Consider the following 13702-nt stretch of genomic DNA (forward strand, 5'->3'; position numbering starts at 1 on the left):
ACTTGTACTGAACAAATGAGAGAACTAGGGATTGGTTTCTTCACATAGAAGATTTGCAATATGGTGTTGTTACATTTTGTCCCCTATGTTCTCCCAGATGATGCCTATTTTATATGTGGGAGGTAAGCATACAAGTGGCTTACTCCGAGCTCTGAGGGATTGTGTTATATTGGCAGAGTACTACCAGAGGTCATGATGATTACCCACGACAAAATGAAAGACGTTCACTGCAATGCTCAGACTCCTTATACTCATATCCATTATGAACACATCATCAAGAGACACCTCATAGATAGGGCAGAGCAAGCAGCCTCTGATTTGATCCATGAATCCACCGGGATTCAGTTCCTTCTCGCATTAGACATCACCCGTACTACCAGAGGAACTATAAATTATAGGTACATCCATGCGCTAGCGAACTTGATAGATATCACCGAGATGTATGATGACACCTTCAGGTATACGGGAAGGGAGTTACAAGCCTACAAGAAGGAATTGATTCAGAACATGATGGTCCTTAATTACGTTACAGCTGTGACAGGTGGGTACTGTGTCACCCTGGCAACTCAATATGGCATGAAGTGTTGTACGTATATCACAAATAGCACTGATGACCCCACGGAGATCATCGATCAAAAGATGGATGAGATCTTACAGTTGAAGTGGGAGTTCAGGAGGAAGCACAACCTTACCTTGACGGCTGTGGGTAATGAACTGACCGGCTGGGTTTCATGGTTGAACCCACGCAAATGGTTCTCAGGGTTAGGAGAGTGGGCACAGAATATTATTATGAGTGTGGGAAAGTTTCTCCTTTGTATCCTGGGAGTCATAATTATTGGTCTGATATTCAGGTGTGTTCGAATTTCAACGCGGCGCAAGCATAGCACAAATTTGATGAGTCTAAGGAGCAGCGGCGTTGTTACAGCAGCAGATTTGATTTATGACCCATCTGTAGAAACAGTGTTATGAAAAGGATTGCAAATGAATTTCATGGCCTGTTTTCTTTCACCATTTTTCTCTGTTTCCCACTTTACCCAGAAACATCCAACCGGAATAGACGTCAACCCTACCCAATGTTTATGTGAACATATTTTTATATATGTGTCTTATCTTCATTTCTGCAACCTCCAGTTAATGGCACACATAGTCGACAGGTGTTATCAACATATAGTAGCACTCACATATATTCCCCCTCCATGTATCATCAGATAAATGTGCTCCCCATTTGTTGGAATAAGAAGCCGAAGAGGGTGAGGGGTAAAAGCCTTGTTCGAAAGAGCTCGGTAGTGTTTGTTTGCCCATTTACAGGCCCTTAATACGGGATGAGAAGGATTTAATGTATACTTCGCAATAACTTGAAGCTTGCTTAGAACATATACGGCACGATGATACATGCCCCTCAGACATTGATTCATACATACATGCTTTTTACTATCCCACTAGGCTATACATTTCCCACCTACAACTCTCCCCCGATCACCCATACTTTGTATATATTGTATTGATAATATTTTCAGTTTATTAGTTAAGAGTGGCAGTTAATGATGACTGCCAAAGGGTGGATTGTCGAAGTCGAAAATATTATTGTCACACGCACCAAGTACAAACACCACACAGATGGCCTCCGTGCGTGTACTTGTTCCACCGCACATGCACATGCCCTCAATCTGCGTATAATCGCTCACGCGGTAGTGCGTATTAGCGTGTGGTATGAGTAATTACGGTAGCATTTGTATTCGCATGGAAAAGCTACAAAGACATATCTCATATTTAATCCACATAGTGCAAAATGTACACATAGCCCACATGCACCACACCAGCAAATTATACTTGTTTAAAGGGTACAATAACAAAGGGATTCACATTTACAGGATATGAGGGGACAGCATTAGGTTAGGAGGTGGTGTTTGGTATCCAGCTGTAGGGTATTTTAAGAGCAACATTCCGGTAGCAGTTTGCAGAAGATAGCATGCTCCTGCGCATAGATATGCACAGGAACATAATATTACTATTAGACTGTATTTACTGTACTCTGATATTCGGAGGGAACCCAGTGGAGACCAACTGCAAGTGCATCTGGACCAGGCATCGCCCACCTATTCAAACCAACCTATGACCCCTCCTGTACTGTAAATGACCAGCCCTTTGACCTATAGGTGAAGAGATTACAGTTTCTATTGTATTATGTTTTAGCCAAATGTATAAAAAGCCAAGCTGCCTGGCCGGTCTCTCTCTCTCTCTCTCTCTGAAGGTCATCTTGCTTGATTGACTGAGCACCGGGTCCGTGTGGCGCTGGCGAAACAAACGTATGGGTACCATTGATTTTAGTCTCTTTTCTCTTATTATGATTGTATTGTTGTTGTAACCCCCTTTTTGCAATTATATGATGGTGGGTTGGATCCCAGCATTTTAAATACAATTGGTGTCATGTCTCTTTCCTGCTAAGGTTTAAAGTGTATTTCAGCCACACGTGTAGCTGCATTGTGCTTACAGCGTGTTGGTGTGTGTGTACGCTGTGAGTAAAAAGTACGTAGGTTAAAGATTACATCCAGCAGCCACAGCTGCTCGAATTTCAGTGTAAAAGGTATTGTTTTTTCTGTCCTGTATGTAAATCAGCTTTTATACAGTACTGCTGGACTTATACAGCACCTTGCACCAGTACCCCTGGACTTATACACCAGTACTGCTGTACTTATATGGCAGTACCCATGGACTTATATGGCAGCACCACTGGACTGGACTTATATGGCAGCACCACTGGACTGGACTTATATGGCAGTACCCCTGGACTTATACAGCAGTACCCCTGGACTTATACATCAGCACCACTGGATTGGACTTATATGGCAACACCACTGGACTAGATTTATACTACAGCACCACTAACCTGGACTTATACGGCAGCACCACTGGACTTATGGCAGCACAGGACACCACCACTAAACTTATGGCAGCACAGGACACCACCACTGTAGTGACTGGACTAATGCAGCACAAGACAGCACCACTGGACTGGACTTATACAGCATTACCACTGGACTTATACATCAGTACCCCTGGACTTATATGGAAGTACCCCATGACTTATATGGCAGTAACACTGGACTTATACGGCAGTACCCCTGGACTTATATGGCAGTACCCCTGGACTTATATGGCAGTACTCCTGGACTTATATGGCAGCACTACTGAACTGGACTTATACAGCAGTACCCATGGACTTTTATGGCAGCACCCCTGGACTGGACTTATATGGCAGTACCCCTGGACTTATACGGCAGTAAAACTGGACTTATACAGCAGTACCCCTGGACTTATATGGCAGCACCACTGGACTGGACTTATATGGCAGCACCACTGGACTGGACTTATACGGCAGCACCACTGCACTTATGGCAGCACAGAACACCACCACTGGACTTATGGAAGCACAGGACACCTCCATTGGACTGATTCAGCACAAGACAGCACCACTGGACTGGACTTATACAGCAGCACTGGACTTATGTCAGCACAGGACACCTCCACTGTGACTGGACTGATGCAGCACAAGACACTACCACTGGACTGATGCAGCACAAGACAGCACTGGAATGACACAAAAGAGCAGGTCTCTACCCCACATGCCACACCACTTTCCCACACAGACACTGAGGAGACGCATCCTCTCACTACACTCTCCAGCACTGAAATGAAAATGGCTGCGATGTGCGGCTCCTTATATGGAATCCAAAACCTGCGAGAATCTGACAGCGGGATGATGATGTTTTGCCTCGTTCTGGTTTCTGAGTCTGGTGGGAAAACCCAAGCCAGACTAGGGAACTGAACCCACTCATCTCTAGTAATTAGTATCTGAAACATTCTTTTAAACCAGTGATTCTAAAATTAGGGTATGAGTACCTCCAGAGGGCACTGCTGTGACATTCAGGTGCATGAGAAAAGTTTTCTATAATGGTGGGACAAGGGTGACATTTAGATAATTATTAGATACATAGGGAAAGCAGTGTCCTTAGGATCTCTAAGAGGGCAGCTGAAAGGCGGTGAGCGGTTACTATTTACGTAGGACAGGCTTGTTGAAGGGACCTAGAGTCTGCAACTGTCCACCTTGCCCCACCATCTTACCTGACAGCAGCAGCCTCTCTCACCAGCCCAGCTGCTATATGCTGGGCTGCATAGATGGCAGAAAGCCTGCTCCTGCTGAGCAGAAGAATAAGTCTCTGCACGTATGACTGTTGTTGAGTGATCACACTGATCATGCCCCCAATGGATTTGCACATGGCTGAGGGGCTCAATGCTCCCCCCTTTTATTCGCTCAGTGTCGCTTCATGGTGCTACAATTTAAAAAATAAATAAATTCTGAAGTGAGTCTGGCCATGCCTACAATGATTAGGCCAACCCCCCTAAAAGTTTACCCATGCACAGCAGTGCTCTCTACAGCACTGATCTCTATCCCCAGGCATCATAGTATGACCCTAATAACAGGCAGGAATATACAGTGACATGATCACAGCTTTTAAATAAGATATATGAATTTAGTGAAATCCAGATTAGTTCTATCTTTATTTGTGAGTATAACATCAGCCTATTATATTGCATGTTATTATAATTACCAATTTCTATCTTATTCAAAATAATAAAATTGCAAAAAAATACAGTCAAAACAATTAAAATCTCTATCCCTTTATCCCTTATGGTGTGTACACACGGTGAGATATTTTCTTACAATTTTGACTATATAGTCAAAATCGTAAAAAAAAGTTAGTGCAGATTGCAAGGTGAAAGTCACCTTGCGATCCCGATGCGATGCCAATGCGCGGTCCCGCGCAGTCAGCATCGCAAGCCTAGATAGACTGTGCAGGCAAGTCAATTTTGACTATCTCGTAAAAAAGATAGTCAAAATTGACACTTAGCCAAAATCGCACATAGGGGAAAAATCAGTATGAATTGCAAGTAGCGATTTGTACGGAATTTTTGCTGAGGGGCCACGGGCGCATGCGCAGCAGGCCCTACTACACATGTGCCCTCAATTTCTGCGGGGGGGGGGGGGCACAGAAATTACGATCACCTCTGCCTGTGAATCAGGCAAAGGTGGTCGCGGGGCGGGAGGGGGGCGGCAACGCTCCATTTTCTGGATGGAAATGGAGCATTGCGGTGGCATGCCAGCCCAAACGGTGGGCTGGTACACGTGAATGGGTGTGTGTCGGGGGTGTGGCCGAAGCCGCTGCAACAACAAAAATGGTGCCAGGACTCCTGCAGCCGCAGCTATGCTGCGCCAGCAGGAGTCATCCTTAATTTCAGCTAACAAGCAGAAATTGCGTTCTGTTCTCAATTTCTGCTTGAAGCAGGGGGGGAGGCGCCGGTCAGCATGCTGGTCAGCCTTGCCCAGCACTGGGCTGCCCCCAGCATGCATGCTAATGGTTAGCAAATTCTGCTGATTAGCAGAATTTGCTAACCTTACTGAATTGGCCCCATAGTCAGTATCGCAAGCACAGTCATTATGTGCTTGCGATACCGACCTAGTCCCTATCGCATAGTGAGAATCGGGGTTAGCCCGAATCTCACCATGTGTACATACCTTTAATAGTTTAAATATAACATAACTTTAAAAGATAATAAAAAGCTGGACTACAGTTTTATTGTAAAAAATTGTCTTACATTAAAATTCTGTATGTGAAAAATATACTGTATAAGAACAATTCATTATTTTATTTTGTCTTTTTTACTTATAGCACATTCCTACTTCTATATATAGCGGCACATAAACATAATTTCCTTTGCAAATGTCTGGGTACAAATATTGCAAATGGGATTCCAGGGGGTGACCAGGTAGGACATGATTGCTAGAGACGACACCTCCCTTACACCTGTAGAACAGCTTTCAGAAATGTTCCCTGTTGTGATTACTTTCAGCTCTGTATGCAAAGTTCATGTGCTCAGCAGCCAAAGTACATGCAGTACAGTAGAAAATATTTTAATAAAATAAATTCCTATGCTATACCTGCTGCTATTATTAATAGGTAATATACAGTAAATGAATATATTCTGTCTTTTCTCCTTCCTTATCACCATAAAAAATAACAGTTCTGAAGGAAATTAATCCCAATACAATGGACGATAAAACTGTAAGGTGCATATGGTGCAATTTACTTCATATCCACTATAATTAGCTTACATATTACCTAATTCAGGCTCACTGCAGTGCAGTTTTGTGTATTTCCTATTTTTGGTCTTAAATGGCTATCTTGGCACTCTCTGTGACATCTCCATCCATCTATCCCCTTTATGCAGGATTTTCAATATTATTATTAAGTAATTTGTTCCATTTTCTTGTATTTTCAGTACCATAGCTTGTACTGCTTTTAATCCATAGCTAACAGAAGAAAACTTTGGACTGATTTTAGAGAGTTACATTTTACAGCAATTAACTAATTCAATATAATGTCATTTTGTAGATTGTCAATGTGTAAAAAAGGATAATTTTAAATGAATCATGATGTAAATAGTAATTTATTAAGTACTATTTTTTTTATATTAGCAGATCAAAGAGTTTTGTAATTACAGTTTAAGGTTATGCTCTGAATCTTCAGAATCAGTAGAAGCCTCTGTTGACTTATATTAAATCCCTCAGCAGTAATTAAACTCAACAAAGTGTAAGCTACAATTCTTTAATTACCAGAATCAATCAAAAATATATATCTGTAATGACATTTGCATTTTCCAATGCAGGTATTCTTTTCTGCAATTTAATAAGAAAGCAGTTTAGTTTTACCTGTTGACATTTTCATGACAAATTCCTTATTTCTTTGACAGCCTTAAATGAAATCTCTTTTCATACAAGCATTTAGCCATGACTGACTGACAGAGGCTTGAACTTGAGTCAAACACTGTTTTCAGTCTTCAAAAGCAAAGGATAGATATGTTGAATAAAAAAAAATTGGGAATTTCATTAGGATGTAGGCATAATATGTTTACTAGATTGTTGCTTTACATTTACTCGATTCACTGATTCATCCTGTGTATTTGGCGATAAAAAGTACATTAACAGAGTCTTATACAATTTAAAGAAGAATTGTGTCTAAGCAGTAGAACATAAACTTGTAATACATTTTTTTAAATTTGTCATCTGGTTTATTTATTAGTTCTCTATTAAGTCTCCTCTTTTTCCCTCCCCTCTGGTTCCTGTACTTCCTAATCACAGTTTCTCTGAGTTCTAGGAAACATGCCTTAAGGCTTCTTCTCATGTAACCTATACACTCCAGCCTCATGTAGGTTCAAACATATCAATTACATATTTGATCTCACATTTTTGAATATTTTAGAAATGTACTGATTCTTTTTGGAATGTTTTTAAGCACCAAAATATGTAATAAATCAGCATTTCAGTACTTGGTATTTTGTTTTCTAAAATATGTCATTTCAATGATATAAAGTAAGCCAACTGTCCATTAAAAAGCATTTCTTTTTTTTCAGCAAGGTGAATTTATACTAAGGAACATCTTTTAAATGTTGTTTTTGACTATTTGTTACTCATACTGTAATTAATTCTGAAATCTACTCTTCTAGAGGAATGGGAAGGTGAAGTGACAAAAACTAATACAAAATTGACATTAATTAAAAAGTTTAATGCATAAAGAAATGGTTGGGAAAGTCAAGTAAAAATAACCAATACTCAAGCTAACAGACGTTATGGCATTTGACCAGATCTCCATTTTTCATGACTTGCACACCAGTTAAATCTTTATTTCACACTTACTGTATATAAACAGCAAACCTGTGATGTTCTGCTTTTTCTGCTTTTTCAATAAAAATACAAGTAATGTCTTCTAATGACGCTATTACATTTAGACATGAGAGAGAGAGAGAGAGAGAGAGAGTGAGAGAGAGAGAGACCCTGTTAAGGTTAACGAGACCATTTTATCCTTTTACACAGTTTTACTTACAGTAAGTCATCATCTTATGGTAAGTCCTCTTTAAAAACGAATTGTACATCTGTTTAAGTTATACAGTGTATTTCAAAATCACAATCTGAGGAGCAGCTTCACATCAACATCCTTAATTGAACTTGTTTAATATTTGTTTGAATAGGTAATGATGATGTGTAGTATAAAACATGTTTTAGAGTCTACCTATTTCTAGGAAGTTTTTGCTGAAATTTGAAGCAAAGATGAGCCTTGATACAATTGGCTGGGTTCACAGGAGTGTGGGGATGGGCATATTGAAGTTAGACAGGGTAAGCATTGTGTGCCTGTGTCTTGTACGTGCTGAGGCTGCTGATCTCCGGGTAAGGCAGCCAGAGCATATATTACATACAACTTTACATCTATGTTTATGTGTGCTGGCCAGCTCCTCCATGCAGTCTTTGGTCGGCGTTGCAACCAAGGCGCAGCAGCCGCCGCTGACAATAACCAGTGCAGGTTCATTATGTGACGTAACTTTAGACCACACTTCTAGCAAGTGTTCTCTGTGATTATCTGCTGGCTTTAGGTCCTGGCCCCCTGCAACCTTCTTTCCTTATATCTTCTTCTAGTAAGTTGTCTGGGACACTATTCTGCATCACCAGTGTTCAATTTACCAACAATCCAGGACTTTGTTAATTTATCACATTTACAAATGTGTCCGCTTACATCTTTTGCTCCCTCTACCCTTACAAAATAACTAAGTGAGCTGCAGACAGAAGGAAGCAGTGCTCTTGTTACTCATTACTGCAGCAGAGACAGCATAGATCTATTAGCAGGGGAAGCAGGAAGCTAAGATCCCACTACCCATAGCTTTTAGTGTGGGAACCAGTGGTCTGCTACCGATAGGATTACATGGGGCAAATCAGCAGCTGCAGGAGCTGCAGGAGACAGCGCTATACGTCGTGGCAATGCCAAGGTACACTGCCTCACCAAGCAACCACAGTTAAGGACACAGCTGTATCAGCTAATTTACTGCATTTATCTGCATTTGGGACTTGGTTTATTTAAGTGCTTGGTAACCTGAACTTACCAGTACAATCTGGGACTTTGTCAGTATTACTATTCAGAGTGTTTGCCAAGTCATATTCCTTAAGAACTTCTAGTGCCCTCCAGATCACCTTTACTTCTCTGCAGCTTTCAAGTTCAGTGCCTCCAGTTACCTGCTCTCACTTGTGCACTTTGCTATACCAAGTTCCTAGCATACCTGCACTTATCAGTACAGTCTGGACATTACAGTTAACACCTTAGTGTACCTGCATTAACCATCACTATCCACGACATTACCACTACTTGCTTGAAAGCTATCTATACTCACTAATACAGACCTGGACTTTGATACCTGTACCTGTTATTTTTCTGCCTGTTTAAACTCTGCACTACCCTGTATAACAACAAATCTTATTATTTCACCTTAATCATTCAAATGTTTTTTTTGCGAGTATTATCATACAGAGAAAATTCCATGCGAATCCTGACCTAAGCCATGTAAAAATGAAAGAAAAAAGAAAGACTCTGTGCTGGGACACTCTTAATGAAAATTTATAGACATTAAAATTTAACTTAGTGTGACAAACAAAAATTATACTAAATATTTGTATACATATATATACACACATATGAAAAAAACAGTAAATACTGCCCGGGTGAAAAGTTTCTTTGTATATTAAAGAGGGTAGCCCAACATATATCTACAAACAAGTAGATGGCTTTTCCCTCCTATACAGTGGTGTCCCGAGGGGTAGATACAGCACCATTAAGGATTACTGATGTTGTAAAGAAAAAGGAATGGTTTGTTGCCTAATTTGATGTTGCTTCACCTTCTGTTTAGATATCTAACAGTGGTGTCACAATCTGCTTAATGGTTATGATGGAGAAAAAAGATGTGGGTTATGTTAAATAAAGGAAAATTTTCTATTCCCAAAATACTTGTACAGACAGCTCTGAGATATTATAAATGATTAATGTAGAGAAATTATAGAAGAGATAATGAGGGAGTATTCCTTCTGCTTTCCAGCAAGGCTGTTTACTGCACCTGGTATTCCTTGGCAGTCACCAAAACAAGTACTAACCAGGCCTACCAGAGCTTAGCTTCCAAGAGCAGACGAGATTAGGCATCTCCTGTGGAGTATGGCAGTAAACGGCTGGATGAGAGAGTACTCATCCCTGGTAAGTAGAAATGTGCTTCTGCTGTCCAGACAAAGGAAATACCACAACAATTAGTCTCTCTTTTTACAGAGACAAGGGCTGGATGAGAGGGCACATAAGCACAGGTGTGCAAGAATATGGAAGAAGTATCAATTTATGCCAACATGGCATAAATTGGGTATATAAGAAAATAGAAAAAGAACATCTGTCAGAAGATCTGAATATGTAAGCATATATCTCAAAATGTAGACCATAACAAAGAAATGCCAATTATATAAACACAAGTCATCCAGAGTGTATAAAATATATGTCTAAAAATACATGACAAACAGTAGCCCGGATAAATGTTTCGTGAATGTCAAAAAAACGGACCACAAACATGGAAACCAGGCAATTCAATGATAGCAGCAATACTTGTTATTTAGAAGGGGGACATATATGCACGTTGCTGTCTAACACAGATGAGCAGTAAGAAAAAGTTATAAAAAAGAAAAATTCCTATTTTAAATATAAGTTTTAGCAGAAATGTATTAAAGCAAAAGAAACCACAACCAATTTGTGGGTTGTACATATGAATGGTGCATATATTTCTAGTAAGCTGATAATAGTAATAATGCTGCCCCAGTGGCAATGAACAAGCCTCTAAAGAGGTGAAACGGTCCGTCTGGTGATGAGATAGGGTGGCGCGCAGCCCGTACCTCCTGGTGTATCCTGGTTACGTAAGCGTCCACTGGGGCAGCATTATTAATATTACCATGTTGGCATAAATTGCTACTTCTTCTTCCTTACATATTCTTGCACACCTGTGCTTATGTGCCCTCTCATCCAGCCCTTGTCTCTGTAAAAAGAGAGACTAATTATTGCGGTATTTCCTTTGTCTGGACAGAAGAAGCACATTTCTACTTACCAGGGATGAGTACTCTCTCATCCAGCCGTTTACTGCCATACTCCACAGGAGACGCCTAATCTCATCTGATCTTGGAAGCTAAGCTCTGGTCATTGGTTATAGCTTCTTTTCTCTTGTATTGTTGTATTTCTCTGTGAACCCCCTTTTAAGTAAATACTTGTTGCTGGGTTGTACCTCAACATTACATATACAATTGGTATCGTGTTCCTTTCCTGTTAGGGGTTATAAAGTGTATTCCGCCGCACGTGTAGCTACTTGGTGCTTACAGTGTGATGGCGTGCTTACGCAACGTGTGCACATTTCATAGGGGTTTACACACGCTTAGTGGTCGCAGAGGCCTGAACATTTCTGTATTTAAGGTATTGCTTTTCTTCCTGAAAGTTAATCGAACTTAACACTTAGGATGAGAGCTGAACAGATTTTATAAAGAAGTGGGCCTTGAGAAATTTTGTACAGAGGTTGAGATGCTAATCTGTAGAGGGAGAGTGTTCCAGTTGTAGGGAGAAGTACTGCCAAAATGTTGGAGGTGGGAGTGGGAGGATGTAATCAGTTCAGAGGAAAGGTAGCATTAATTTGAAAAGTGAAGTGGGTGGGCCAGTTATGTAAATAGGAGATGATTAGGTGAGCATTTAGGAAGTAAGTGTGAAGAGTTTGAACTGGGTTCTGCAGGGGAAGGGGAGCCACTGAAAGGCTTTTAGGAGAGGAGAGGCAGGTGTAGTGTGTATGGAGAGGAAGATGAAATGGCAGAAGCATTGAGAACAGACTAGAGTGGAGACAGGTGGTGACAGGTTGGCTAGATAAGAGGAGGTTACAGTAGTCCAGTCAAAAGGTGACCAGTCAGTGGATGAGAGTTTTAGGTGTGTGAGAAAGGGTCTGAGCCTGGAAATATTTCTGAGGTGGAAATGGCAGGACTGACAGAGGTACTGAATGTGAGGTTTGAAGGATAGGGTGGAGTCAAAGATAACTCCAAGACTGTGCACCTCCAGGCTTGAAGAGATGGCAGTGTTGTCAATAGATAATGAATTTGAGGAAGGTAAGGAAATTCAGGAGGGTAGGAAGATTACAAGATTAGCCCTTTAAGTAATTCACCTACCCTCTCTCTCACTTGAGACCTTTCCTGACTACCCTGCCATATGCAACACCTTTTTTCTGTCCTGCCACCTTGCCCAACCCCCCCCCCCCCCCCCCTCCGCTAAGAACCCTATTTTCTGAACTGGCACCTTACTTTCTCATTCTCTCTTTCTGTCTTTCAAGCAATTTATGGGATCTTTTGTTTTAATTTGCCTTTTGTACCCACTGCTTGACTAAATGTAATAAAGCATGTGAGTGCTCACACATATACTTTTGCAGGACATGCATCAGCTACTACAGTTTGGCCAGTTCCAGCTTGTACATCCACCTGCAGTGCACTGAGTATGCCGGCTATCTCCATATGGCATATTTGGAATATGTGGGGATTCTAATCTATGATGTGTAATGTATTTAGTGGGTAGCAGTCCCTGGTGTCCTCTGTATCTGGGACCAGTGAGAACAGAGCATGCCTCCCCATGTTTCTTAGTGTGCATGGGAGAGACAGACATTTAGTATTATTATCTAATACGGGTAGGTCTCTCTTCAGTGTGTTTAACACAAGATAATTATTTCAAAAACAACAGAATAATTTTTATTTGTTAAACCACAAAATAAACAGTGCTAAATTGCAAATAAAAGTAAGTAGCTTAGTTAAGAACAGTAATGGAAAATCCTTTTCTTTCCAGTGCCATTGAAGAGAACATTTGCTATGCATAAGTCCCCATAGCATAAGGTATACATCTAGATAGCAAAATATCAGATTTCCCTTTATAATGATAATAACTCCAAGTTGGCTACAGCGCAGTTTACACATAACACCCCAGTAGTAGCGCAGCTTACACATAACGCCCCAGTAGTAGCGCAGATTAATGTAATGCCCTAGTAGTAGCGCAGCTTACACGTAACACCCCAGTAGTAGCGCAGCTTACACGTAATGCCCCAGTAGTAGTACAGCTTAACGTAATGCCCTGATAGTAGCACAGCTTACCAGTAATTGTCCAGCAGAAGTGCAGCTTACATGTAACGCCCCAGTAGTAGTGCAGCTTACACATAACGCCCCAGTAGTAGCACAGCTTAACGTAATGCCCCAATAGTAGTGCAGCTTACACGTAATGCCCCAGTAGTAGCGCAGCTTACATGTAATGCCCCAGTAGTAGCGCAGCTTACGTGTAACGCCCCAGTAGTAGAGCAGCTTAATGTAATGCCCCAGTAGTAGCTCAGCTTACACGTAACGGCCCAGTAGTAGCGCAACTTACATGTAATGCCCCAGTAGTAGCGCAGCTTAACGTAATGAACCAGTAGTAGTGCAGCTTAACATAATGCCCCAGTAGTAACGCAGCTTACACGTAACGGCCCAGTAGTAATGCAGCTTACATGTAATGCCCCAGTAGTAGTGCAGCTTGTATGTAATGCCCCAGTAGTAGCGCAGGTTACACGTAATGCCCCAGTAGTAGCGCAGCTTAACGTAATGACCCCAGTAGTAGCACAGTTTACACGTAATGCCCCAGTAATAGTGCAGCTTACCGTAATGGCACAGTAGTAGCGCAGCTTACATGTTACACCCCAGCAGTAGCGCAGCTTACATGTAGTGGCCCCAGCAGTAACACCCCAGTAGTAGAGC

The 13702-nt window shown here is 41.2% G+C and overlaps 1 pseudogene; it reads right to left on the reverse strand.

Moving 5' to 3' along the window:
* Positions 1-9978: 9978 nt before the first annotated feature.
* Positions 9979-10097, reverse strand: LOC134930237 (5S ribosomal RNA; annotated as a pseudogene).
* Positions 10098-13702: the final 3605 nt, after the last annotated feature.

Source organism: Pseudophryne corroboree, chromosome 5 (assembly GCF_028390025.1).
Source record: "Pseudophryne corroboree isolate aPseCor3 chromosome 5, aPseCor3.hap2, whole genome shotgun sequence".
NCBI classification, from domain to species: Eukaryota; Metazoa; Chordata; class Amphibia; order Anura; family Myobatrachidae; genus Pseudophryne; species Pseudophryne corroboree.